The 8,228-nt window shown below is 51.6% G+C and overlaps 1 pseudogene; it reads right to left on the bottom strand.

The window, feature by feature from the left end:
* Positions 1–3,908: 3,908 nt before the first annotated feature.
* Positions 3,909–7,089, bottom strand: LOC105994196 (annotated as a pseudogene).
* Between the last annotated feature and the right edge of the window lie 1,139 nt (positions 7,090–8,228).

The following is an 8,228-nucleotide window of genomic DNA, read 5'->3' as shown; positions in this document are numbered from 1 at the left end:
CTTCTCTGTAACTTGAGTCTCATTCAGAGGCCCTGGCTTGGGAAACTGAGACATGCATGGTGCCAAGGGAACACAACATTCTCCATCCAGCCTTCAAACCACTGGAAATACAGTCCTACTATCTCTCATGTATTAGGAAATATCCAATTCTATTCATCCATCGGGAAGAGGAAGATGGCAGTTCAGGGAAATTGGTGAAACTGGAGAAATGGCATTAAGGGAAGGTGAGTCTGGTTCTGAGGTGAAGTCAGCTGAATTTCTCCTCTGTAGAATCAGATCTAAGATTCTAAACAAGCAAGGCCCTAGTGGCTCAAGCCTGTATCCTCGCTACTCAGTGGCTGAGACCTTGGATTCCCAATTCAAAGCCAGACCAGAAAAGTAAAGTCTGTAAGAGTCTTCTCTCCAGTTAAGCATCAGCAAACCAGAAGACACCTGTGCTCAAAGTGGTAGAGGCCTAGCCGTGAGCAAAATGGGCTCAAGGAACATGGGCAAGCCCCAAGTTCAAGCTCTCTGACTGACTAAAGAAAGAAACTTGAAACATGCGAGACACATTCCTGGGGTCACATGCACTTATACCTCAATAAACTGGCTGCAGGAGTGGGTCCCAGGTGTCACCGTTTCCTCAACACGGAGCCCACATTTCACAGAAGAAATACCAGGAAGATGAGCCAGGTCTGCGGTGGGGATGGTGCGGGTGAAGGATGAGGTGGATGACAGAGAATGAGAGGGGCAATTTTAGGTTCAAATGCCATTCTACAGTCACTGATGTGAACACATCGTCCCCAGCCTGTGGACAATCAGGATTCCTCCTCACTTGTCATAAACCAAGACAGACTCTGTGAGGAAGAGGAAGTGAGGAACCCACAGGGCTTGAGGGTAGGGGGGCCTAGAACCCCAGTTCTTTTCACTGTCCTAGCCCATTCCTATCCTTCCCTGTTTCTGTCATGCATCCGGGTTCAATCCAGAATCCCTACTCATAAGGTGATCCCTTACCCAGAGTGTGGAACCTTGGGTCTCTCCTGCAGGCTGCGCCTCTCCAGTGGCAGTGAACACAAGTGCTTGCCTCTTCTCTCAGGGTGTGTGTGGCAGGGCGGGTCATTTCTGAGATGCACATGGGCACTTCAGAGCTGCAGAGGACTCCTTAGATAGGGGTCCAAGAGGTCGGCAGCTGAGGCCGCCTCCCGCATGAGCGGTAATTTTCCCTTCACCTGGAGTGGCAAGCCAAGTTCTCAGTAAACTTTTTCTTTTCCCCCATGTGACAATTATCAAGACACTTTTCACTTTCATGTGGGTGCATCTTCAGGGAGACAGGGGAGTGGTGCAGTCACTTACCTCTCCTGGATCCCAGTAGGCCGGCAGGAGATACTGAGGCCCAACTTGAGATGACTGTCTTTAAACAACCTCAGTGGTGTGTAAGCCTCGTGTCCCCAAAGTTTCTTACCCAAAGTGTCCCTTCTCTTTTTTTTTCCAGTTCTGAGACTTTAACTCTGGGCCTGGGCACTGTCCCTCAGCTCTTCAGCTCAAGGCTAGCAGTCTTCCACATGAGCCACAGCACCACTTCCGGCTTTTTTTTCCCTGCTTATGTGGTGCTGAGGAATTGAACCCAGGGCCTCAAGCATGAAAGGCAAGTGCTCTACCACTGAGTCACCTTCCCAGACCTTATGATTATATTTCTATCTACTGTTCTGGGTTTGTTTTTATATTGTGCTTCATCATTGATTACATTTGAGACACCTGTTTTCATGCCAGGCCCAAACAGCTGTAAATTCCCTGAGAAGTTTTTGCTACATCCAAGAGGTCTGGAAATTGTGCTATGGTTTTCATTCTTGAATTTGTAAACTTGTTCCTTCATTTGATCCTTAAGTCTTATGGCTGACTTTGGGCTCGACAGTCTATCACTTGATGAGAGGGGTCTTAAGCCAACATTCTAACCTGGCCTGGACTTAAGGGTCTATGGCCTCCAGTAGTACTAGTTCATGAAACCGGGGCAGCAGTAGGCATCTGTGCGCTGGCTCACTGTCTGTCAGTAGAGGGTGGCGGTCTTTATCTCATCAGCCTAACTTGGGTTTGATGTCTCCCCTGCTCTCGTGGGACAAGCACCTGGGGCTCCCTTTCAGGTCAGTTCCCATTTGCTTGGCACAGTTTTCCACCCTGAACTTTCAGTTTTCAGTCTTGGCTGGTGAAATGTCATCTCTATGCAGTGTGGGTTTATAACTGGGCTGGGCCAGCTCTCCCTCCTGGCTGACAGGCACAGGGTAGAGCTGGGTCACAGCTTTATACTTCAGGCAGGTGTATACAGGTCCAGAAAATACTGTCTGCTTTAGGTTGCATATCAATTCCCCACCACCAAATAGCTCCAAATTTTTCATATGCTATCTATTGCCATCTACTCCTTTCTATCTCATATATTTGTCTGTTCTGCTCAAAGTGGTAGAGGCCTAGCCATGAGCAAAATGGGTTCAAGGAACATGGGCAAGCCCATGAAGAACTTTCCATGAAGAAAAAAGCTTGGCCCCTACAGGAAAATGGATGGAACTGGAATTCATCATACATCTTGGGAAGGAAACAAGCCAGACAAGAAAGGTAAATATGTTTTTCTCAGGTAGAATCCAGACTTTAAAAGACAGAAACCTAGACAGGTGCCAGTGGCTCACTCCTGTCATCCTAGCTACTCAGAAGGCTGAGATATGAGGTCACCATTCAAAGCCAGCCAAGGCAAGAAAGTCCATGAGACACATATCTCCAATAAACCACCAGAAAACCAGAAGTGAGGCTGTGGCTCAGGTGGCAGAGTGCTCGCTCTCAGCTGAGGTCCAGCAGCCAGGACCAGAGTTTAATACACATGAGTAACCAAAACAAACAAATATATACAGCTGTAAAGGAGACTCACACTGATGTCCTCGACCACAGGGGCCTTGGAAATGCTTGCCGTACCCAGTGGGAAACCCAGGCTTTGAGACAATGCTATGTGCTCATAAAAAAACATGGATGATTTTCCTAGGGCAGGGGAGTGGCTCAGTGAACAGTAAGAGGACTTGAGCAGTAGGAGGATGTGAATAATAGGAAGATGTGAACAGTAGGGCCTCAGCAGGCAGCCCAGGTCCTTGGCCAGCTCTGCCACAGCAGGCAGCATGCCTAGGGGTCAGGACACTCAGTGTGAGTGCTTAGGACTAAGTCTCCTCACAGAAAAGGGCAGAGACCAAGGCCCCAGGACACTCCCCCCAACCCTCACTAAGACCTGAGCGTCAACTTTTCTATACCTTTATTTCTTTGTGAAAAGAGGGGGAAAGGAAATAAAATATAAACAGTACAGTTGACACAAATAAACCACCGGGGTAGGGGCTGGGGGGAGGGAAGGGGAAGGAAGTGGGAGGGAGGTGGGGATGGGGTCCCCATCTCAGCAGCAAGAGGCAGTGACCCGGATGCTCCCATCTCTCCCTAAAGGGCAGAGTGGCACCTTCCTCCTGGCTGCTGTCTATCCCATCGCGTGTCCCTCAGCCTTTGGGAAGGGGCCAGGTGCCGTCTCTGCAGGGACCTCAGGGAACGTGCATAAGGCCAGGTCTGGGTTCAGGCCATGCACAGGGAGGGCTATCAGCGACACACTGGCTCCTTGAGGGAGGAGCTCAGTGAGGGCTGAGCGGAGGGTGGGCTGGAGGCCAGGCACTGGTGGCCCAAGCACTGGCTCTTCTTCCAGCATCAGGCAAGAGACAGAATTGGAGGAACAGGAATGGGCCGACTCAGAAGCCCATCCTGGCCCTCTTGCACCCCTACCCAGGCCCCACCACCCTTTCCCCATCCACCTGCCTATCTGGCCCCAGCCCCTGCTTAGGCAGTGCCACACTCTGGCCCTCCCAGGCCAGGGGCCTGGGCACCACCACCCCTCCCACCTGCCACCTGCCACTGCCCGCCTACCCACAGCCTGCACCAGTCAAGGCCTCCTGGGCAAAATCCTGGTCCTGGGTCAGCTTCTCCAGGACTGGCTTGAGTTTGCTCTGCAGGGTTCTGGAAGCAGAGGGGAAAGGGCTGGAGCCTGAAGCTGATGGGGCCCACAGCTGGGAACTCAGGTCAGGCCTGGCCACCCCTTTGCATCTCCAGACTGCTAGCAATGCTGAGCAACCCCTCACCTCCCTTCCCTTCACACCCCCTCCCCATTAGGCTTGCCACCTCCACTGCCGACTCCTCAGTCTGCAGTGAAGCCGACACTGGCAGGAAGCAGCAGGGAGCAGTGGCAGCTGAACACAGTGGTACACATCTGGAATCCCAGCCACTGTGAAGCCCTAGCAATAGCTGGGCGTGGTGGCACCCCTAGTCCTAGCAGTGTGAGCAGCATGCGCAGACCAGGCAGCCTGGGCCTACACATGCACTCTGTGAAATATAACCAAGGCAAAAAGCACTGGGCGCATGGCTCAAGTGGCAGAATGCTTGCCAAGTGAGGTCAACCCTCAGAATCACCACAAAGGAAGAAACAGTGTAGCTGGAAAGGAGCATAAGAACAGCGAGTCCCAGCTCACCTATTGTGGAGGATGGGCCTGAACTTCTGCAGGGACTTGGCCACATTGAAGCAGACTTTGGCAACGGGGTCCCCTGCCATTCAAACAACGGTGGGCAGCATGTGCTTGGTGGTGATGTCCTGCCTGCACACCTCTGACAGAACCTGGCCAAGTACGGGCACACAATCAGTACAATCAGTGCCTGACAGTTGGGCCCGGGTGTCGAGGATGCAAGAACCCTCACTGGCATCCAAAAGGCACACACAACTGACACCACCTCCCCGCAATTATGATTTCCAATGGGCTCAACTCTGAACACGCAGCCAACGGTGTGTCTCACACCAGGTCACCCACACCCAGTCCAAGGGTGCCGGAGGCCTGGAGTCCACCCAGCTCTGGATGTGTAGAGCTGGCCCTGGCCCCCGGCCTCTCCACTCCCAAACTTGGTGTCACGGCGGGGCTGTGTGTGCCTCTCCCCTGGCAATCTGGCTCCTGGATGCAATTGGCGCGTGAGCCATACTCACGTTTATGCAGAAGAGGGTGGTCATGCGATGCAGGTAGTTGGGGTCTCCGGACATGGACATCATCCCCAGCACTTTGGGGATGATGGTGGCATAGGCCTATTCCATCCTGAACTTCTCCACCAGCTTTTTGAGGTTCCTGCTGGCTGCCTCACAGGTGGCATAGACTGCAAGGGGAACAGGAAGGCCATGGGGGAGTTTTAGAGTGAGTCAGGGCTCAGCGCCAGCCTCCCTCAAGGTTCCAACAGCAGGGGGCTACACAGACAGAACAGTAGTGTGCCCCGCCCACTGGCTGCCAGCTCCTTATGGCAGAACTCACTATGGTCCACCAGCCATGCTATGCACATTGAGTTGAGCTTCTCATCAAAGAATTCCACTCCCTTCCAGAGGATACAGGTGATGAGGGCTCAGAGGGTGAAGGAGGATAGCCAGCCTCCTCTCCCCTCCCCGCCCTACTTGGCATGCCCTGGATCACGCACTAGCTGCCTAGCCACCAGGAACATGTACTCAATGATGGCCAAACGCACCCGCCACTTGGTGTCCTCGGCTAGCTCCACGATTGCTGGCAGAAGCGACTGGGACAACTGCAGGTTGGCAAAAATCTCCTTCACATAGTCCAGGTTGGAGATGATGTTCAGCCACACCTCAAGGGACTGCAGAGGATGGGGCTCCAGTGATGCCTGGCCCAAGGTGGCCCAGAATGGGGGGAGGGGTGTGCCACCCCACAGCAACACCCTACAGACCTGCCATCTCCCCAAGGTCACTGCCCCAGCCCCAAACTGGCCCTGGGGATACCTGCTGGAGTCCGCAATGGCAAGCGATCACCTGGGTGGGGGACGCTGGGAGGGGATACTAACCTGTCCCTCAGCTGGGCCAGGAAGAGTGGCAGGAGGTGATCAATCGTGTTGTCTTTGCCCAGGAGGGGAGAGAAGCCGATGATGACAGAGGCCAGGGCAGACTTCATGTGCTGGTTGGCATCTGACACCAGTTCCTGGGAGGGAGAAGGGAGGGAGGCCCAGGGGGACCTGCCTCAGCCTCCTCTGCACATGATTGGCAGGGGGTTTGGGGGCGGGCTGCAGGTGTCCTGCCTCCATCTCCTTGGCTGAAGACTATGACCCAGGTGCCTGGGGCGATTCCACAGCCTGTTCTGGGCCCTCTTGAATGCCCAGCTGACTCTCTCCCCCAATCCGGTTACCTTGATGCACAGCAAGATCTGGGTCATGATCACATTCTCCCGACAATCTGCACAGAGGTTCTCACAGAACACTGCGGGACAGGGCAGGGGATGAGATGGTGCCAGCTGTACCTCCACCCTGAGCCCCCCCTCCTCAAGCAGAGTCACGGGCACCCACCTTTCACCTTGTGGGAGCCCATGGCCCTCACCTTGGCCTCGCAGTCCTTTATCAGCTTCTAGAAAGCAGGCACCAGGTCTGTCCTGGTGATTTCAGGCCCCACTGCTTTCTAGAGCTGTCAACCTGGAACCAGGGAGAGGTGTGATGTGTGGAGCGAAAGGGGGTCTGGCAGCCTCTCTCAGTTATTGAGGACAAAACCCAGGCAGAAGCGGTGCAGAGGTGTGGAGACTAGGCAGGCTGCTCTCCCCAGAGCCAGGGCGCGTCCGCAGCAGCGTGTGCCAAAACCAAAGACCTTAGTTCGCATTGTCCCAAGTGGGTCTTTCTGTGACCGGATCCACAAACATGCCAGCGATGCAGAGTCTCCCGCTTTTACATTTATACTAAAATATAGTGGGCTGAGTCACTAAATGGGCAGGGGAGCTAAGGAGAGACTTCTCAGAAGAGAAGAATGGCAAAGAAACACAGGAGGATATGCTCATCATTCCTGGGCTTGAAGGAAGTACAAATCACAACAACCCTGAGATTCCATCTTAATCCAGTTAGATTGGCCAGCATTGTGAATTCGAACAAATGCTGGCAGGGATGTGGAGAAAAGGAGCCCTACTGTGCAGCTGGTGGGAATGTGAACTAGTACAGCCACTCAGCACAGCAGTCTGCAGGTTCCTCCAAATACTGAACACAGACCTTCCCTCCCACCCATTCCTGGGCATCTACACTGAGCGTCATGACAAGGACACCTGCATACCCATGTTCACTGCCACACTACTCACAATAGCCAAGATATGGAAACAGCCCAGATGCCCCACAGTAGATGAGTGGACCCACAATGTGGCCAATGGAACTTTACAGAGCCATTAGAAAGAATAAAATAATGGCATTTGCAGGGAAATGGATGGAACTAGAACAAATCATGTGAAGTGAGGTAAGTCAAGATTGGAGATTAACAGTGCACATTCTCTGATATAAGGAAGTTAGATCTAAAATGCACTGGGATATGACAAATGCTGCAGGATTCCAGAGACTCACACACAGTGAGACCAAAGAGAATAGTCTTAGGAGAGAATCACAAAGGGCCAATGCCTAGGCGTCTCTTCATATTCATATAAAATATTACACATACTAAAACAAAACCCAAGATGTGGAAACAAAATACATATATATTTTTTGGTTTTAGCTTTTGATTCTTCTGTGTTCTTTATCTGATAAACAGTCTGTTCTCATGTTATCTTTGGGAGGGTCCAAGGAGGGAAAAAGGATGGAAAAAAAAGTGCATCCATGGAGCTCACTGGACATTGATGAAAGTGAATTGCTCACCTGGTGGGTGGAGAAGGGAGAGAGGGGCTGGGAGGGGATGAGAGAACAGCAGGCACTCACTGCACAAAAGAAAATGTTCTGCAGAAACTAAACCAAGATGAGTTAAACCTTCTTAACAGGGCCATATCAAGTATTGAAATAGAAACAGCAATAAGAGTCCTCGCATCTAAGAAAAGTCCAGGACCAGATGGATTTACAGTGGAATTCTACAAGGCCTTCAAAGCAGAGCTCACACCAATACTCCTCCAACTCTTCAATGAAATTGAAAGAGAAAGTTCACTACCGAACTCATTCTATGAAGCCATCATAACCCTCATCCCAAAACCAGGCAGGGATTCATCAAATAAAGAGAACTATACACCCATTTCTTTGATGAACATTGATGCAAAACTTCTCAACAAAATTTTGGCCAATCAACTTGAAGAATTCATCCAAAAAATCATACACCACGATCAAACAGGATTCATTTCAGGGATGCAAAGCTGGTTCAATATACGCAAATCAATTAATATAATTCATCACATCAACAAGAGCAAGGATAAGAACCACAT

Source organism: Dipodomys ordii, unplaced genomic scaffold (genome assembly GCF_000151885.1).
Source record: "Dipodomys ordii isolate 6190 unplaced genomic scaffold, Dord_2.0 Scaffold105, whole genome shotgun sequence".
Classification (NCBI taxonomy): Eukaryota; Metazoa; Chordata; class Mammalia; order Rodentia; family Heteromyidae; genus Dipodomys; species Dipodomys ordii.
This window is presented reverse-complemented; position numbering and strand designations above follow the sequence as displayed.